The sequence below is a fragment of the Vipera ursinii genome (assembly GCF_947247035.1).
Source record: "Vipera ursinii genome assembly, chromosome: 5".
NCBI lineage: Eukaryota > Metazoa > Chordata > Lepidosauria > Squamata > Viperidae > Vipera > Vipera ursinii.
Genome location: NC_139518.1, coordinates 41238159 through 41258420, shown reverse-complemented (window position 1 = coordinate 41258420; position 20262 = coordinate 41238159). Strand labels below are relative to the sequence as shown.

At 40.6% G+C, this 20262-nt stretch overlaps 1 protein-coding gene across 1 annotated transcript in view; it reads left to right on the top strand.

The window, feature by feature from the left end:
- The first annotated feature begins 7374 nt into the window (after positions 1–7374).
- The window catches only part of STAG1 (STAG1 cohesin complex component), a 180078-nt gene continuing 167190 nt past the window's right edge, over positions 7375–20262 (top strand). Inside the window, exon 1 of the mRNA XM_083363714.1 lies at positions 7375–7585. The gene's annotated coding sequence lies outside the window, so the exon portion shown is untranslated. The remainder of the gene's footprint in view (positions 7586–20262) is intronic.

Below are 20262 nucleotides of genomic sequence, written 5' to 3'. Positions count from 1 at the left end.
GTCAGTGTACAACATCCAAACATCTAGATCCTGCATAAATTCAATGTCAGTGCATAGGCAAGTGAGAATAAAAACATGTTACATTTTGTCTGGAAATTCTGATACGTGTCCAAAGTAGCTTAAGATAAAATTAAACCAAGTTCCAAGAACAAATGCAATAAAATCTGAAAAGATGTGTTATTATGGTTTCATTTCCATAAAACAACTAACATGTTAATCTTGAGTCTGGCAAGTGTATAAATCACTGAAAAAATCTAGGGCTGTCATTAGAACCAATCTTGGCTAAACCCAGCCTCCTTTGCAAACAAAGGTGCTTAGATTTTAACACAAGGGGGGAAATCTAAACTGGATCTCACAGCCATTACTAATGGAGTGAGTGGGGGCATATCCTCACCCATTGCTTTTCTGTTTGTTTCATCTCTTTTGCACCTAACATAATGAAAAGAAAAATCCACAGAGGCTTGTTTGCACAACATATTGGTCTAGGCTAAAATATAACTTGGTAGGATGAGGACCTGTCTTTTCTGTGAACCTTGTAATTGTTTTTGCATATTGTATGATCAAGACTATCACATTAAAGCCAGTTTGGTGTAGTGGTTGAGGTGATAGCTTAGGAAACAGGAATGTCTGTCTGAGTTCTAGTCTCAGTCTAGGCATGAAAGCTGACTGGGTGACTTTGAGCCAGTCACTCTCTTAGCCCAACCCACCTCACAGACTTGGAGGAGGAAGGAATATTATGTATGTTTGCTACCTTGAGTTACTTTTAAAACTAAATAAAGGTGGGATAAAAATAAATAATACATATTTGCATAACAGGCTGTGTTATCACCTTTAAAAACATACATGGCATAGGATCTGGTTAGTTGTGGGACCACCTTTTCCCAAGAATATCTGCCTGCCCCACTCCCTCCCAAAAAGAGATCATGCTCCAAGTTCCCTCTTTTAGATCTTGTCATTTTATGGGACATGGGAAATGTGCCTTTTCGGTGGCTGCCTCTGTTCTCTGTTACAATTTTCTCCAACTCTGCTCATCTTTAGGATAGCCATTAACACTTTGCTTTTGAACCCAGTATTTGGGGCCACTTGTGGAGTCTCCTTTTAACTGTTTTTATTAGGGTTGCTATTTATATTCTGAAGTTCATATTCAAATTTATTTGTGTCTGTTTTAATGTTACAAGGTTGTTTTCTGGTTAAAGCTTGTTTCTTGTACACTGCCCAGTCATATTGAGTTGGGGGGGTGTCTTATAAATCCACTAATATAAAAATAAAAAAGTTAATCATATTTTCTGTTCAGTGATTTATGTGTTCACTTGTAGTGATTCTGCAAAGTCCTTTTTTATGCCTTAGCATCATTTTCCTATATGACCTCTTGACATACAGCACTACTGTTGTCCTAGTTAATAAAAACTACTATACTGGTTTTCATTTTGTATGTTTTTTATAATTACCTTTGAAAATGTATACTTTAAGACTATTTTTTCACATTTTTAAAACATTTTAGAAGTGTTAAATTTTTCTTCCAACTTTTGTTATTAAACACTTTGTTATTCTGTTGTACCCATTGAAAAGGACATTACTTCTCTTAAAGTTATTTTTTAAAAATTCATTATCCTTGGTCAACAATATAATTTTCTTCGATAGAAACTGAGGCCATCAAGGCAATGTAATAAAGATGCTTATATGCATAAAGGCAGATCAATTACTAGTTGTTAAAGCTATCTGAAGCCACTACTGTTTGAAGTTTTCTTAATCTCATAATAGAATATCTCCATGATGCAGTTCATGGTGCTACACAACCACCCATTTTGCTATTGTTACTCAGGAGACTACAATAAAGGAAGAATCAGCGTCACCTCAACCTTCAGCCAAAAAAGAGGCTACTTTTTTCAAAGAAGCTTTGAAATAGTGGCTTTTTGTACATACAGTACATATGTGCTTTCATTCTTTTTTAAGACATTACTGAACATTTGTGCTCAGAAATTAATTTTGGTCCAGATCTTTTTCAGGGTGCTGCCATTGGCCTGCTAGGATTCATTTACATGAGGTCAGAGTTTAAAGGTTTATGACTTTTATTTTGTTTACATTAAAACAGAATTGCAGCGAGGCTTTCACGTTCAAAATACATCTGATTTCCAGGTTACAGACCACAAATATATAATCCACATATCAAAATATACAATAACAATCAATGGAAAGGAAATACCATTTTGTCTTTTCTAGCAATCCTGTTTTAGGTTACTACAGTTATCAGTGCCATTGTTAGAAAAGGAGAAGCAACAATCCAGCAAGTTCACTGATAACCAGAAGAAATCATATTCCCATCTTTCCCAGCTGATAGGAATACTAATGCCATTCTTGTTCTTTCCTTGCTGCCATTAGCAGCAGAAAAACAGCCATTTGTTTCCCATTTGTTTCTTCTGGGAAAAGTAGGTGATGTTCAATCATCTAAAGCAGGGGTGTCAAAATGCTGGCCCGCGGGGCGGATGCATCACACGGAAGACGTGCCCACCCCAGCTCCGGCAAGGGGGAAAAAGTCACGATATGTCACATGATGTGGCGAGTATGACACCCCTGATACAAAGCATGAAATATTTCATATACTAGCACTAGGTAGAGTAGCCTTGAAGGCCTTGAAAAGATACGTACATGCCATGATGTGTCTAAACTTGATCAAAGATTTTGCAGGCAGTGGTCGTCCCTATGACATTCTGTGGAAATTAAAATTGGGTAGGAAATGCAAGATAGGAAGAGTATTGATGCTTTTGAGCTGTGGTGTGATGTCTGAGAATACTGTGAGCAGCCAAGAAAAGTAACAAATGGATAATCAAACAAAACCTAGAGTTCTCATTTAAGGCTCAAATTCGCAGGCTCAAATTATCCTACTTCAGACACGTTATGCAAACACTTAGCTCCTAGAGAAGGTTTTAATGCTGGGAAAGGTGGAAAGAAAGAAGATGACCAGGAAAGGTGGATAGGCTGAATTACAGTGGCGATGAGGGTGGGTTAGACCTGAAGGAGTGGGTTAAGATCATCATGGAAAAAATTATCTGCTCAGTAAGAATCAACCAGACATCAATAAAGCAATGAATCCAGGTTGCCAGAGTCATAGTTTAAGTCATTTTGCTACTACTGTTTTGCTTTTCAAGTGTTGTTTGCCATACAATTTTGACTCTAAAGCAAAAATCCTCACAAATATTTCTCTTTAAAGAAAAAACACTTAAGTGTAATAAACTTTTTCACTTTTCCTAATGATAAAGGTAGTTCTGGAGTTGATTGTTAATATCATCAGTGATCTGTCTCAAATGTTATCACATGATATGTATATAATTTTTTATTATTTTTTTTGAAAAATATAAAAACCTAACACAAACTAATATAAAGTAAGAAAGAAAAAGAAAAGGCAAAAAATGCAAGAAAAGAAAAAACTGTTGAAGAAAAATAGAAAAAAGGTATAAAGAAATGGCTTTTGATATTCTTCACATCAATTATATGTACATATTTATTAAATCTATATGAAATTTATATTTCAACTTCTCTTTCTAAAATTATATCATATTACTCTTCTTTCTCTAATCATTAACACCATACAAGTTCATTTTTTCATTTTTGCAAAATGTTCTTAAGAGAGTTCTAATCATCAATAAATGTACCATTTGAATATTATGGATAGTGAAGACATTCACTGCCTTTTCTAAAGTTGTATCCCTAGAATTCCCATTTCTTAAATATTTATTTATTTATTTATTTATTTATTTATTTATTTAGATTTATACACCGCCCTTTCCCGAAGGACTCAGGGCAGTTTACAGGGCAATTAAAAGAGTCAATACAAACGTTAAAACAAATTAAAAAAGATTAAATAAAACCCTGAGAACAGTAAAAACCCAATTAAAATTAAAATTAAAAAATTCTCAGCCTGGGCCAGAGAGCTCGAAGAGCCAGGTCTTCAGGTCCCGGCGGAATGAACGGAGGTTGGGGGCAGTCCTAAGCTTCGCAGGCAGCTGGTTCCACAGGGCAGGCGCACCCACTGAGAAGGCCCTACCCCTGGGTGTTACCCGCTGGCAAACTTTAACCGGCGGCACCCTGAGAAGACCCTCCCTGTGGGAGCGCACTGGACGAAGGGAGCTTGATGCTGGCAGCAGGTGTTCCCTCAAATATCCCGGACCCTCACCATTTAGGGCTTTATAGGTCATCACCAGCACCTTGAATCTCACCCGAAGGGCAACCGGAAGCCAATGCAGCTCGCGGAGTAGAGGTGTTACATGGGAGTATTGGGAGACCCCCATTACAACTCGCGCGGCTGCATTCTGCACCAGCTGAAGCCTCCGGGTGGTCCTCAAGGACATCCCCATGTAGAGAGCGTTGCAGTAGTCTAAACGGGAGGTCACGAGCGCATGAGTGACTGTGCGTAGGGCATCTTGGTCCAGGTAGGGTCGCAACTGGAGCACCAGGCGAACCTGGGCAAAAGCCCCCCTGGTCAATATTCCCAGGCACTTTGTTGTTTATGTCTACACTAAATGTAACAATATTCTGTTAATGATAATTTAAATTGCTTTACTGAGCTTGTTCTCTGAAAACTTTTAAATTACAGTTATCACCAGTCACTTTTACAAATACAGAATAAATGTCAAAATAGTAGTCTATTGTTTTCTAGATTCAGTATATAATATGCATTGGGGGGAAGAGTTCGATCCTGTGACTCCGGATGAAGTGGACAAGATCATGGGGAAACTAAGTGCCGCCACATGTTTGTTGGACCCATGTCCCTCCTGGCTAGTCTATGCATCTTGGGAGGTTACACGAGGCTGGCTCCTAGCAGTTATCAATGCCTCACTGAGTGAAGGGTACTTCCCTGCTGCCTTGAAAGAGGCGGTGGTAAGGCCCCTCCTCAAGAAACCGGCACTGGACCCAGCTGTTTTAAACAACTTCCGTCCTGTCTCCAACCTTCGCTTCCTTGCGAAGGTCGTTGAGAGCGTGGTGGCACGACAGCTCCCTTTGAACCTGGAGGAAGCTGAATATCTAGATCCGTACCAATCGGGTTTCAGACCCGGGCACAGCACGGAGACGGCATTGGTCGCGCTGGTGAATGATCTCTGGCGGGCCCGAGATAGAGGTTATTCCTCTGTCCTGGTCCTATTAGATCTATCAGCAGCTTTTGATACCATCGACCATGGTATCTTACTGCGTCGTCTTGAGGGGCTGGGAGTGGGAGGCACCGTTTTGCGGTGGTTCTCCTCCTACCTCTCGGACCGTTCGCAGACGGTGTTGGCAGGAGGGCAGAGGTCAAGCCCTAGGCCTCTTAAGTGTGGAGTGCCTCAGGGTTCAGTGCTCTCGCCCCTCCTGTTCAACATCTATATGAAGCCGCTGGGAGAGATCATCTGTAGCTTCGGGGTGAAATATCATCAATATGCTGATGAAACCCAGCTATTCATCTCCACCCCGAACCAACCCAGTGATGCCCTCGATGTGATGTCCCGTTGCCTGGAAGCGGTACAGATTTGGATGGGAGAAAACAGGCTTCGACTCAACCCGGCCAAGACTGAGTGGCTGTACATACCGTCATCTCGTTTAGTCCAAGAGGTTCCATCTCTGACTATTGGAGGAGAGATGTTACCTCCCATTGATAGAGCACGCAATCTGGGCGTCCTCCTAGATTCACGACTCAGTTTTGAAGATCATATTGGAGCCGTGGCTAGGGGGGCATTTGCACAGATTTGTCTTATATACCAATTGCGCCCCTTTTTGTACCGAGATGCCCTACGTACAGTCACCCACGCACTCGTTACCTCCCGTATTGATTACTGTAATGTTCTCTACATGGGGCTGCCCTTGAAGACCACCCGGAGGCTTCAGCTGGTGCAGAATGCAGCTGCACGGGTTGTGATGGGAGCTCCCCGATACTCCCATATTACACCCCTCCTGCGTGAGCTGCATTGGCTACCAGTTGCCCTCCGGGTGAGATTTAAGGTGCTGGTACTTACCTTTAAAGCCCTACATGGCTTAGGTCCGGGATACTTGCAGGACCATCTGCTGCCGGGAACAAATTCCCATCGTCCAGTACGCTCGCACAGAGAAGGCCTCCTCAGGGTACCGTCAGCTAGGCAATGTCGGCTGGCGACCCCCAGAAAGAGGGCCTTCTCTGTGGGAGCGCCAGCCCTATGGAATCAGCTCCCCCCTGAGCTTCGGATGGCCCAAAACCTCCAATCCTTTCGCCGCGGCCTCAAAACACTCCTGTTCCACCAGGCCGACCTAGACTGACAGGCATTTTAATTAATTTATATTTAGTATTTTTAATTTATTTTTTAAATTCTCTAATTTTAATTTATTGCACAGATGTTCTCAATTTTATTTCTATCTTGATCTCTGTACTTATTATATGTTTTGCTGTTAGCTGCCCTGAGTCCTTTGGGAGATAGGGCGGGATATAAATCCCATCAATAAATAAATAAATAAATAAATAAATAAATAAATAAATAAATGATATACATATCTTGGCTTGGATTCTTACATTTCTTAGGGCACTTTTAAAAATATTGTGTCTGATGCATTTTTAAAGTTCTTCAGCCTTTTGACAATATTCAAAATGAAAAAGGAATGTTTCAGAAGTCTGTTGACAGGCTTTTTTGAATAATTTTATATTTGATCTCTTTCAAATGAATCTTTTCCAGCTATGTATTTTTTTATTTTAATTGAAATGGGGCTTTGATTTTTGGAACAGTATTACTTAGCTCACTTCTTTGGCTGATTTTACATGCTGTGATTGAAGTATTTTCCAGGTTATTTACATGTTTTTCATGGAGAGGCTATGCTGAAAAGGCTTTCAGGTATTTTATTCTAAGCTGCCTTCAGAAGGTGTACATTACAAGCACAAAAAATGGTTTTCATCAGTAAATTTTACCTTTACCCAAAATGTATTCCTAGCTTAATAGCGGTTCCTTAATACTTTTATACCCAAACCATTGTGTTAAAAGCAAACTACTTTTTAAATGAGCACTTTATATTCCTGAACTGAAAGTTACAACGTTTAAAGTTGTGGTTTTGAGGTCATTAAGCTTATAGCTCCCTCTGCGGTTGACCTAGTGAATGACAACATAGCATAAAAATTACAAGGGAAAGCTTTCGCTCGCGCGTCAATTACCCAAAAGTCAACAAAAAAAAAATGGCGAAACAAAAAGCTACCCCTGGAAGAACAGAAGTGTCACGTAAACCACTTCCGTCCAAAGGTCGAGTTGTTGCGCGCGCAGAAAAAAGGTGTACGGTGAGTGCTTGGGGACAGAAAAGAATTGCGCTTGCGCGTCTATTTTCGCGCGAAAGCCGTTTTGGGCGCCTTTAGTGACGGGCGGGGCTCCAGTTTGTAGTGTTTGGACGCGGTCGGCAGGAGGCGCGCTGGGTTCGGTTGGCGGTGGCGGCGGCTGCGCCATTGGCGGGTAGGAAATGCCGCCAGATGGCGGTTTAGGATTGCAGCTCTACTGAGGTGCGGCCCCCAGCACCACCGCCTGTTCGTTCCGGCCCGGCTTGGCCCCGGCCCGCCTGGACCCATCTCCCGTGGCACCGTAAGATTCCCGGGGGCGCTGCCTCAGCTGAGGTAAAAGAGTTAACGCGGGCGGAGGGAGGGGGAGGGCTCCGAGGCTGAGATCCAAGATGGAGGCGTGAGGGGCGGGGGCAGCGGGCCCTCTCTCTCGCTCCCTTGTTCACACACTCGAGCCGGGCCAGCGGGCGGGAGTCAGGTGGAGGAGGGAGGGAACCGTCGGCCGGGCGGCTCTCGCCTGAGGAGACCGCTCCTCGGCAGCTCCGTTCCCTCCCTGGCCCTGCCCTTTTACTTCCCCGTGGACCCGGGCGACAATGGAAGGGCGGAGGCCCCACGGGCTGCCTCGCCGGCCCTGGCGGCACCTCTTCTGGGCCGGGAGCCCGCTCGCTGTGTGCCCGCCCCCATGCAGGGCCTGCCTTCGCCCGAGTCTTCATTTCTTGCTTGGTCTTGGCCGGGCGGCGGCGCTGAGCGAAAAGGACGGCTGTGCCATCTTCGCCTCCCTCCCCGCCTTATGTAGTGTTGGCGGCGGTGGGAAGGAGGGGTTACCAAATAGTGGGGTACTCGGGGGCGACCAAATAAATAGGCGGCTCCGTTTGGTTTTTTGCCGTAAACGTGAAAGCATCACCGTGCCATGGAAAGGCGGAAAGTGGGAGGCCATTCGGGATGGCGGTGACCCTGGCTGGCTGACGGAGTTTGAGTTACCTTAACTGTTAAGATTGAGGTTTTGAGTTTGGAAGTAATAGCTCTCAGATGGGATTGTGGCCAGGGGGAAAAGGTTGGAGGTATTAGTTTTTAAACGCTTTAGGGACAAATCGTTATAGCAGGCAGTGAGTTGATCCTAGCAAAGTGCGAATTCCTGAATGTTTTGAGAAATGAGTGCTTGCTCGGTGGCCATGACAAAAAGTGTCTGAAGTTTTGTGCTTGGGGCGTTCCTACGTATATACTGTGACTCTTTTTGAGTATTTAAGACTGCTCTTAAATTCTCGTAGCAAAGAGTAAATATATGATAGATAATGAGATAGCTAGCAATAAATGAATCCTATCAACAGTAGTACAAGTTGTAGGAAGAAAAACAATTCTATCCCTTAAGTGATAACTACAGGATACCATTTTTAATATTGCACAAGACTGAGAAAAAACGATGAGACAAGAAGCTGATTAAAGAAACTTTGTTTTCAAGGTCTTTGATATGTATTCTAAAGAACATTTTTTTAAATGCAGGTGTACACAAGACAACCTTTTACATGAACACCATGGCCCTGGGTGAAATTAAATGGGAATTATGATTCAAGAAACTTGTGCCAGAGATTTCTTAATCGTGCTTTAATCAGATACATTACTGGTAGATATTGATATTGACTGAAATTATTTTGATAAGCAATTTTGGGATAACCTTTATTGTAGTTTTAATTTATGAGCCTAGGAGATAGTGAAGTTATTTCCTTAAAGTTCTTCACATCATATGGCTTAGATTTCCAAAGTTTTAACAAAAATAAAAGAGCAGATGTAAGTGATGTTTTTTCCAAAAAGTAAATTGTTGAATACTGTTAATAGTATTTTTCAAAAACACATCACTTGTGACAGTATTATTGTGAGTAGCAATTAGTGAGATTACTCTGAAAAGCGTAAGAATTAATACATTTCTTCTTGTTCCATTAGAGTCACGTAACTAAAACAAATACTATATTCCTAAATAGTAGTAACATGCAAATTGTTTACATAATAACGAATAATTTTGTTCATCTTGACATAATTTTCTTGGAAGACTAGCTTTTCACTTTAGGATAATAAATTTTAACTTCTCATATTATGGTGATGACTTTTCAAGGATACAGAATGGATAATAAATTTAATCTGCAAAACAGTGTTGCTTGGCTGTCTTAGGAAAGTAAGTTATTGAACTCAACATGGACTTTTATTTTCTTAGTTGTTGATAATTTAAATTATAACAGTAGTTTAAATATAAGTTATTTAAGTGTTATCTCAGTAGCATTGGAGATTCTGATTAAAAAGACTAATTTGCAAGTAGGTAGGCATAGGATTATGCTATTATGTGCTTGTTAAAATATCCTATTTGTGACAATAAAGTCCTCATAAGATGGCTTACATCTGGTAATTTTAAAAACATTAAGATAGCTATAAACATTTGAAAATCTGATGAGATCATTAGCTGTTAGTATAAAATCTTTTAGCAAAACTCTAAATAAAGCAAACAAGCATTGGTGCTCAATTTAAAAACATCCCGTAAAGAATGAATTTATTATAGATCAGGGCTTTTCAACCAGTGGTACGGGTACCACCTGTGGTACATTGGCACCTGGCAGGTGGTATGCAACCATCCTAGAAAAGTGGTAGTGGGGGAGGGGAATGAGCTGAACCGGTGGCAGCACCGCACAAGCCTGAGCAAGAGATGGCTGGAGCTGCAGGGCTGTCAGGGCTCAGCGGAAGTGCCAGGATCAGTGCTTCTTCCGGGCTCTCAGGGCTCAGTGGAAGCACTAGGATCAGTGACGGGCTCCAGCTGGAGCTTGGCGCTGATCCTGATGCTTCTGCTGAGCCCAGAAGAAGCGCTATCAGCTGGAATGTTGCAGCATCTCCAGGGTCTTGTGATTTACATTCAGATACTTGGCAACTGATTCATATTTATGAAGGTCACAGTGTCCCAGGGTCATGTGAAGTGATCAAAACCTGCTGCAGCCACTCAGCACACGGGGGGAATAAAAACCAAACACCCCCCCACCCCATCCCCACTGCCAATCCTCAACAGAAATGCTCACAATGAAAACCTCGGACAAGGGGAAGAGCACCGCTGGGCTGGCAGGCAGGTGTCTTGCTTGGCTGTGTCTTGGGGGGCACTTTTTTCAGTGCCATTGTAACTTTGAACAGTCACTAAGCGAACTGTTGTAAGTCGAGGACTACCTGTACTTCATCACTTTTTTCCTTTTTTGGGGGGGGGTCAAGTTTTTGACACCTTGCTAGGCGACTGGTGGTACTTGGATGCTGCCATATCCTAAAAGTGGTACAATGGGTGAAAAGGTTGAAAAGCCCTGTTATAGATTCTTGGGAAAATAATTCTATGCCTGGGGAAAATATTCTAGGAGGAGCCACTATTAAAAGAGAGATGGTTCTTTGAAATTGATTTTAAGATCTACGTAGAATCCCTTAGATCAGGGGTAGGGAACCTTGGCTCTTTTATGTCTTGTGAACTTCAAAACCCAGAATTCCTGAACCAGCCATACTGACTCAGGAATTCTGGGAGTTGAAGTCCACAAGTCATAAAAGAGCCAAGGTTCCCTACCCCTGCCTTAGATGCAGGTAATTCTTCAAGTTATTTAATTGCAAAGTGCTTTAAGCATTACACACACACACACACACACACACAGAGAGAGAGAGAGAGAGAGAGAGAGAGAGAGAGAGAATCTGCAGTTGTTAGTAACACAATTGTTAAGTGAATCTAGTTTCCCCATTGACTGCTTGTCAGAAAGTCACAAAAGGTGGTCACATGACCCTGGGAAACTGCACCTGTCATAAGTACATGCCAGTTACCAAACATCTGAATTTTGATCATGTGGCCATGGGGAATGCTGCAATGGTTGTAAGTGTGAAAAATGGTCATAAGTCACTTTTTCAGTGCCATTGTAACTGAACTGTCACTGAACAAAAGGTTGTAAGTCATGAACTATCTGTATTTTTAAACTACAAAAATATAGTGGTTTATAGCCATGGATGATGAGAGGTGACATACAGCAAAGTCCATGGGTATGTATTACTGGCTTTACATCTTCCTAGGAGTGGTAATATTGAGCTGAAGTTTCTGAATTGTTTGTAATATAGTGCTGGGCTGAGGGCTGCTTACTGGACAATCAGTACACATTTAAGAAAGAGTTTCCAAACCACTTCCATATTATTGCCAAGAAAATTGAATGGACTCCATAGATCATCAGGAATATAACTCAGTAATTAATCTAGGCTTAATGTCAATATTCTTTTGATATCAATGGAGGTGGCTAAGTAAAATTTATGGCGGTTACTAATTATTTGTCTTGAAGATACAAAAAATTATTACAATGCCAATTGAATATATTCATTTAAAAATGAAATTTTACATATGAATTAGAATAATTTTAACTTTTTCTTGAGTTGTGCCAAAAAGTTGCACTTTGGTTTTGTTGAATGTATTACTCTTTCACTAAGAGTGGATTGCACGTTTTTTTCTCACTTTCTCAACTAGAGAAATAGCAACGAAGGTCAAGGATTATAAAGTATACTCTTTTTGTAATTATTCTAACATTACCACTTTATAATATATTATTTTAATACACAATTTAGATTTGCAATTCTTACAGTTCTTTTATATGTAGCAATAACCCAGTCACCCATTTTGTTAGCCATTTCACTTTTTTCAGCCTCATCCAAGTATGCAGTCTTCAGTTCCCAAAATTCTCAGCAGTGACCTTAGTACCCAGGAAATTCTGAAAGGAGAAGCAATTCAGGCTGAGAAAATAACCAAGAGAAAGTGGGAGGGGTAAAGAGAAAAAAGAGGTTTGACCATATAGCAAAACAATAGCATGAAATTGATAGTTAAATGAAATATGTGTATATTAAACTTTTGCACACAAGTCTTAGATTTCTACTGAATTCATAAAACATGAGCTAAAATGTTATAAAAAAGCAGTTGGTTAGTGCTAGTGTTGTAGTTAAAAGTTTAATCTGTTGTGTGAACAATTGTATTGATTCAGTTAAGGATAAGTTCTGATTTTTGTAATATAGAAAATTGTTTTTACTCTTTCTAATACTGTAAAAATATTTTCAAAATTCCTCTAAATGGAAATATAAGACAGCACAATATGGAAATGTAAAATTTCTACATAAAAATTAAAACTAAAAACTTCACATTTTTGTTCTGCAGGAAAAATAAGTTATTTGTACTGTTTAAACATATGTAGTAGATATGTTGAACAGGCAGATTTTTTAAAAAATTCTAATAAAATCTTTATAGGAATAAATGAATTGCTGCCCACTCTTCTAAAACACCTGATTCTTTAAGGCTCCTAGGAGACGTATAAGAATCAACAAAAAAAGGCATTAAATCTTTTTTCCCAATACTAAAAATGATAGTCCCTCCACATTCTTGGGAAAAATAGTGTTCTGTCAGTATAAGAAATGAAATAAACTTGTGTAGGAAAGCCTTACCACATAATTTTTGAGATCATTTGTGTGTGTGTGTGTGTGTGTGTGTAAAACACAAATTACTTATATTAACAATACGAAAAAAGACTAATGGCAATAAAGTGGCTGAGGGAAATTGTGAAGATTGTAAATACATGCCTTGATTTCAAAGTTATTTTTTTCTTTACTTTGAACAGTTGCTGCAAAAGGCAGTCAGTATGTGAAGTCTACTTGTGTAAGAGGGAAAAGTATAACCTTTTCCAAACTAACATTTGGAAAGAGGTTTTAAAAAATACTTCCCAATTTAGTATTTTTTTCCCTTCAGGTCTTCAGATTTCTTTATGTAAATAATTTCTCTAAGGGAAGATTAACATGAACGTAAATTTTGGGCCAAAAGTTAAGGAAAACAGCCACATTCCTTCCAGATGTTTTGGACTGTGATGCCTTGTATGTTTCACCCTTCAGGCTTCTGTGGTTTTTAGCTTATCTAACATATTTGGAGAACCTTAAGTTGCCTTTAGCCTCAGATGTTAAGTTGTTGAAAATTAAGTTCCATAAATATGTTTTGATTTCACATTGAACTCTCTATTTCAGTGTACTCTGGTTTGGGATATAAAATTTCTATATACAAAATAATGGTCATTTTATGAAAAGTAGATTTGTGTACAAGGTCCAAAATGATACCCAAGCTCAGCATACACAGTTATGATAAACATAGTATTTATGGGAGAATATAATTCAAGCTTTTGCATAAGAAAGAAGCGGAGGCAATTTCTAGATTACACACACACATACAGAAATATTAAAATTAGTGCAACATGAATTCATGTATTGTACAAAGACATAATTGTATGATTATTGAGTATGCTATATGAATTCGTTCATTGGAATTTATAAACTGAATTGTTTAATGTTACATTAATTGAGCTGCTGCATTTATATTAAAATATGCATAAATAGAAATTCCCAATGATGGGGATTAAATAACATATTCAGTTAATATCTGCTACTCTGCTCTGAAGATATTGCTTCTTATGGATTATAGTTAATCCTTAGTTAATGACGATTCATTCAGGAATCATTGAAAGTTATAATGGCGTTGAACAAGGAGGCTGGTTCTCAAAGTTGTGCCTGTTGGTATTCATCCCAAAGTGTATGGCCAACTATCTATGAAGATTCACAGTCAACCCGGTCATGGTTGTCTCAAGTGATTTTTCAGAAGGCAACAGAACTATGTTTTTTCCCTTGCAAGTTTCACTTAACAGCTATAGTGGTTCATTTAACAATTGTGGGGAAAAGGTCATAAAATTGGAATCGACTCACTTCACATCCATGTTGCTTAGCACTGGAAGTTCCCAACTGGTTTTAAGTTGAGGACAACTGTAATTTGTTATTGCCATTCTGTTCTCAATCATTTTTCCTTCACTGCTTTTTACTTCTGTGAATTTCTATGGAATCTTTGCAATTAGTATATGCTGATCATCCATGTCAATCATTCTAGTAATGTTTTGTATCTTTTCTATGTTGTAGAACAGGGGTCCCCAACCTGAAGGCCAAGCCCACTACTGGGCTGTAGTTTGTTAGCCACCAGGCCGCGAGAGCTTTGCGTGGGCACTAGTGGCCCTGTTTGTATCGTGGGTGCTAGCCCCATCCCGAGCGCCCCAAGGGCATTAGCAGCCCTATTTGTGGTGCACGTGTGATTGCAGCCCTGTTTACGGCACTCATGCGCTTGTGGCTCCATATGCGCATGGACACGTAAAGATGCCTTCCGCTCCCTTTCCCTCTGGGCCATCAACCCAGAAAGGTTGGGGACTTCTGTTGTAGAACAAAGTAAAGATCAATTTGTCTTTCTGGCAAATGTGTCATAAATATGTTGCATGGAATAGTACTATTTTTAGGACAAATAATCCTAATGCAAGCTCCCTTTCCTTTCCCCAGATATGTTGGTATAATTTTGCTTTGCTTTGCTACAACACTGATTGATAGAAATAGATAGGAATGCAAGTTCACAGGTTCTCTACCTTTGCCCTGATGTACTATAATTCTTAGTTGCTTGAAGCATATGTATTGCAGGAGCCAATGAAGGTTTGGTCAGTATAACATGAAGTGTAATGAATTACAGGTTATCTTATAAAAACACTTAATGAAATTATATTTCATGTTGTTCAAAGAATTCAGGATTCAGTTTATGGGTTCATCAGTTCTAAAAGCAGAATAGTACAAAACAGTTTTGCAGAGGTATAAAAGTCATCTAGAGAGTTTGATATCTGAGTACAGTTTGAATTTGATTTCCCCTGTTCTCCCACCACTACATAACTCATAGCTCACATTTTGTCATGTAACATAAAATTGTTCCTTTCTTTAGTTAAATTAATGTCCATTCATTTGATCCTGTGACTCCCAAGAAGGTGGACAGGATTATGGGGAGGCTGAGCTCTACCACCTGTTTATTGGACCCGTGCCCCTCCTGGCTGGTTTATTCAGCTCAGGAGGGGACACGAGGCTGGTTCCAGGCAGTGATATCTGCTTCTTTGAGTGAGGGTGTCTTCCCTGCCGCCTTGAAGGAGGCGGTGGTGAGACCCCTTCTCAAGAAGCCTGCCCTGGATCCAGCTATTCTGAATAACTATCGTCCGGTCTCCAACCTTCGCTTTTTGGCGAAGGTTGTTGAGAGTGTGGTAGCGCATCAGCTTCCTCTGTTCCTGGAGGAAACTGATTATCTTGACCTGTACCAATCGGGCTTCAGGCCCGGGTACAGCACGGAGACGGCATTGGTCGTACTGATGAATGATCTCTGGCGGGCTCGGGACAGGGGTTGCTCCTCTGTCCTAGTCCTATTAGATCTCAGCGGCTTTTGATACCATCAACCATGGTATCCTTCTGCAACGCCTCAGGGTTGGGAGTGGGGGGGCACTGTTTTACGGTGGCTCTCCTACCTCCTGGGCCGTTCGCAGTCGGTGTTGACGGGAGGGCAGAGGTCCGCCCCGAGGCCTCTCGTTTGTGGAGTTCCTCAGGGGTCGGTCCTCTCTCCCCTCTTGTTCAACATCTATATGAAACCGCTGGGTGAGATCATTCATGGTTTCGGGGTGGGGTATCATCAGTACGCTGATGATACCCAACTTTTTCCACCCTGAACCAACTCAGTGATGCCCTCGACGTGATGTCCCGTTGCCTGGAGGCGGTTCGGGTTTGGATGGGGAGAAACAGGCTCTTACTCAATCCTGCCAAGACTGAGTGGCTGTGCATACTGGCATCTCGAACCATTCTTCTCCATCTTTAATGATGGGGGGTGAGGTGTTACCCCCCGTCGATAGGGTTCGTAACTTGGGCGTCCTCCTGGATTCACGGCTCAGTTTTGAAGATCATATAGGAGCCGTGACCAGGGGTGCTTTCGTGCAGGTTTGCCTGGTGCGCCAGTTGCGACCCTATCTGGACTGAGATGCCCTACGCACAGTCACTCATGCGCTTGTGACCTCCCGGTTAGACTACTGCAATGCTCTCTACATGGGGCTGCCCTTGAGGACCACTCGGAGGCTTCAGCTGGTACAGAATGCAGCTGCGCGAGTAGTAATGGGAGTTTCCCGATACTCTCATGTAACACCTCTTCTCCGCGAGCTGCATTGGCTTCCAGTTGCCCTCCGGGTGAGATTCAAGATGCTGGTGATGACCTATAAAGCCCTAAATGGCATGGGTACGGATTACCTTAGGGAGCACCTGCTGCCAGCATCAGCTTCCCATCGTCCTGTGCGCGCCCACAGGGAGGGCCTCTTTAGGGTTCTGCCGGTTATAGATTGCCGGCGGGTGATTCCCAGGGGGAGGGCGTTCTCTGTGGGTGCACCCGCCCTTTGGAACGAACTGCCGATGGAACTTCGGACTGCCCCTGACCTTCGCTCGTTTCGCCGGGACTTAAAAACCTGGTTGTTTAAACTGTCCGGCCTGGACTGAGGGATTTTAAATTATATTAAATTAAATTAAACTAAATTAAATTAAATTAATTTTAAATTTCAATTTTAATGTTATCTTAATTTTGTGGGCTTGTATTAATTTAATTGTATTTTATTCTCTCTTTTTGTATTGTTTTTAACTTGTCCTGTGAACCACCCTGAGTCCTTCGGGAATAGGGCAGTATGTAAATTCAATAAATAAATAAATAATAATAAATAAACTTTAAAAATGCTTGCTTTATATTCCAGAAGTAATCTGAACACTGGTAATGCTGGTAATTTGTTACCCATCTCACAGTTCAAAGTGACTTTGGGCGGTTTACAGCAACAATTACACCCAACAATTTACACCCAACAATTGTAAATATAAAAACAGATTAGAATTACAAAAATTAAAACAAATTAAAAAGAAGGGATTGGAGGGGAGAGATGTAGGTGTGTAGTGCTATGCTATGCTGTAAATGAATCCTGATTTGGAGAAAGTGATTAAGGTTAAGGTTAAGCTGTAGTGGCTCAGAAATCCATATAAGATGATATTACATTTAAGACTTTGCTATACTATTTTATAACTACTGAGAAGTTGAAAAATCCTATTTCGAAGAACAACCATTTTCTTTGTAAAGTGAAAGCTATGAAAAATATACTTTTGGAAAATAACATTTAATTAATGGTTGGTTAATTGAGTAGTTTAAGTGACAGTGAATAAGCAATCTGAAATAATCTCCCATTTTGTAAATATATTACAAAGTTTTTATTCTACTTTCTAATTTATAGGAAACCCATGTTCTAATTAGGGCTAAAATGGATCCGAATACTAGGTGACTTTTATATTAGTAGAACAATTAGATATTATCTCTTCATTTCTGTACAGCTTGCTCTTGCTGAAGATATTTTTTAGATCAAGCTGTTGTTCTGAAGCCATGGTGGAGCTTAGTTTTAAATAAATTTGCACTGTCTCTTTACATTTATTTCATCATAATTCTCTTACAGATTGCAGGCTGGACTTTTCTACACCTGCCATTTCAAATGATATGTGAACATTTAGAAAACAGATTTATTAACTCTTAGGGGAAAATTGCTATTAGCAACTGTGAACCATAGAATAAGATATAAATACGTTGTTGTGCACAATTTAAGTGCTCTTCTATTTCTTCATTTTTAATGGGTTTTTTTCTGAGGGTTGGCTGTCATGGTTCAGTAACAAAGCTATGATCTGCTCATAACAATCTCAGATTAAATCCCAGGTTCAGTTTTCCATTTGTAAAAGTAATCCTTGATTTATAACCATTAGTGATTGTTAGAAGTTACAACGGCACTGTAAAAAGTATTTTATGACTAGTTCTTGCACTTAAATTGTCTTAGCATTGCCATGGTCACATAAACATTTGAGTGTTTGGCAACCAGCAAATATTTATAATGGTTGCAGTGTCCTAGAGTCATATGATTGCCATTTGCTACCTACTTAATTGACTTGCAACAATTAAATTCAATAGTGAAAGCTGGGTTAGTGACAGCATAATTTTACTAAGCATCTGATTTGTTTAACATCCATGGCAAAAAAGGTCGTAAAATCAGGTGTGAGTCAACTGCCTTGCTTAGAGAAATTTTCCCTTGCTGAGGGAAAATTCTGGTCCCAATTGTGATTGTAAGGTGAGGACTACCTGTATTGAAAAGTTCCATGTTTGAAATTCTAGGAAACTCATATTCATTGCAGACTATAGAACGGGTGTCAAACTCAATTTCATTGGGGGCCGCATCGGCATTGTGGTTGCCCTCGGGGGGCCGGGTGGGTATGGCCAGGTTGGGCGTGGCCTACTGGGTGGGCATGGCCAACTACATCGTTCGTATCAAGGGTGTCTATGGGGGCCTGGGCAGGAGTGGGACAGATCTGAGGGTCTCTGGCAGAAGGAGGGTCTCTGGGCCAGGGCCAAGGCAATGGGGGCCGTTCCCTCACTGTTTCCAGGATGGCTTCGTGGGCCACATGAAACCATTTCGCGGGCCGCATCCAGCCCCCGGGCTTTGTGTTTGACATGACATTGTGCTTTACAGCAACATTGTTTAGTGACAGATATCCTAGTCTCAATTATAGTGGTAAAGCAAGAACTACTTGCATAATCCAAATAATGAACATTTACTTTCTATACTATAATTGAGACTAGGATATCTGTCACTAAACAATGTTGCTGTAAAGCACAATGTCATGTGACTGCACTGGCACTCCCCTTTGAGGTTAACCAAATTCTACTGGTTGTTAGCTTTGGGCCCCCACCCGGAGCCATTCTGGGATTGGTACCTCCAAGCCCCAAGCTTGCGCAGCTCTGGGATTGCTTGCCTCAAAGTGGTTCAGGTGCTTCTTGGCATATCTTGGCTCTGGAACTGCACGAAACCCTTGAGTTGTAGCTCAGCAAGAAGCTGCAGCCGGGCAGCCTGGTGCAAACCCACAGGGGTATAGTGAAGTCACAGCCCCAGGCCACATATAAAATATATAACATAATTAATGTACAGTATATAAATAACAAATTTCCTTTTTTACATTGTGGGGCCATTTTAGTAGCTGTCTAGGGCCTCATTAGACATGCCTATTTTAAACAATACCTAGGCTAATAGTCTGGTTGATGTAAGTCTGATTTCTAAACACTTCCTGTTTTAATAAAGATATTAAATACTACCACTAATAATAATTTTATCCCCCTTTTTATATATAATTCAAGGTGGTGAGCATACCTAATAGTTTTGCTTCCTATTTTCCCTACAACCATCCTATGAGTTGGGATTGGCTGAGAGATAGTGATCCAGTGTTATCCAGCTGGCTCTCATGCCTAAGGGAAACCTAGAAATTATAGTTGACAGTTTCTTGGTTTCTAGACCAGCACCTTAACCAATACATCAAACTGACTGTCATTTATGGTTGTCCAACATAGTTAATTTTGTCAGATAAGTATATTGAATTTTCAGAAGCTAAATCATAAGCGCTGCTTGGCAGAGCTGTAAGGTGTATAGGATCTCTACTTGTAACAGAAACTACAGCAAATTCTAATAAATGAGACTGAATGAAATGTGAAAAGAAGATGGCATCTGGTAAAAAAACATCTGCATACTATGGTATACTTCTAACTAGTCAGCTTTTATAGATAGTTTTGTTCCTACAGAGAAGGGACTAATGAGAAGAAAACTGACATTTTTAGCCATGACTGAATAGCTAGCTATTCAGTAGTTAGAGTCAAAAGGCCCCAGCCTTAGAACACAGAGAAAGGATATTTTTTAGAGGAGCTTTCTTATAATAAGGAAACATTCTTATACAATGAAACAGCAGGGGAGACCTTTCTGGTTTCTACATTTGTGGCTGAGAAAGATCCACATATTGTTCTTTAACTCTCACTATATATAGTCATGGCCGAAATTGTTGGCACCCCAGAAATTTTTCCAGAAAATCAAGTATTTCTCACAGAAAAGTATTGCAGGAACACATGTTTTGCTATACACAGGTTTATTCCCTTTGTGTGTATTGGAACACAACAAAAAAAGGGAGGAAAAAAAGCAAATTTGATATAATGTCAAACAAAACTCCAAAAATGGGCTGGACTAAATTATTGGCACCCTTAACTTAATATTTGGTTGCATACCCTT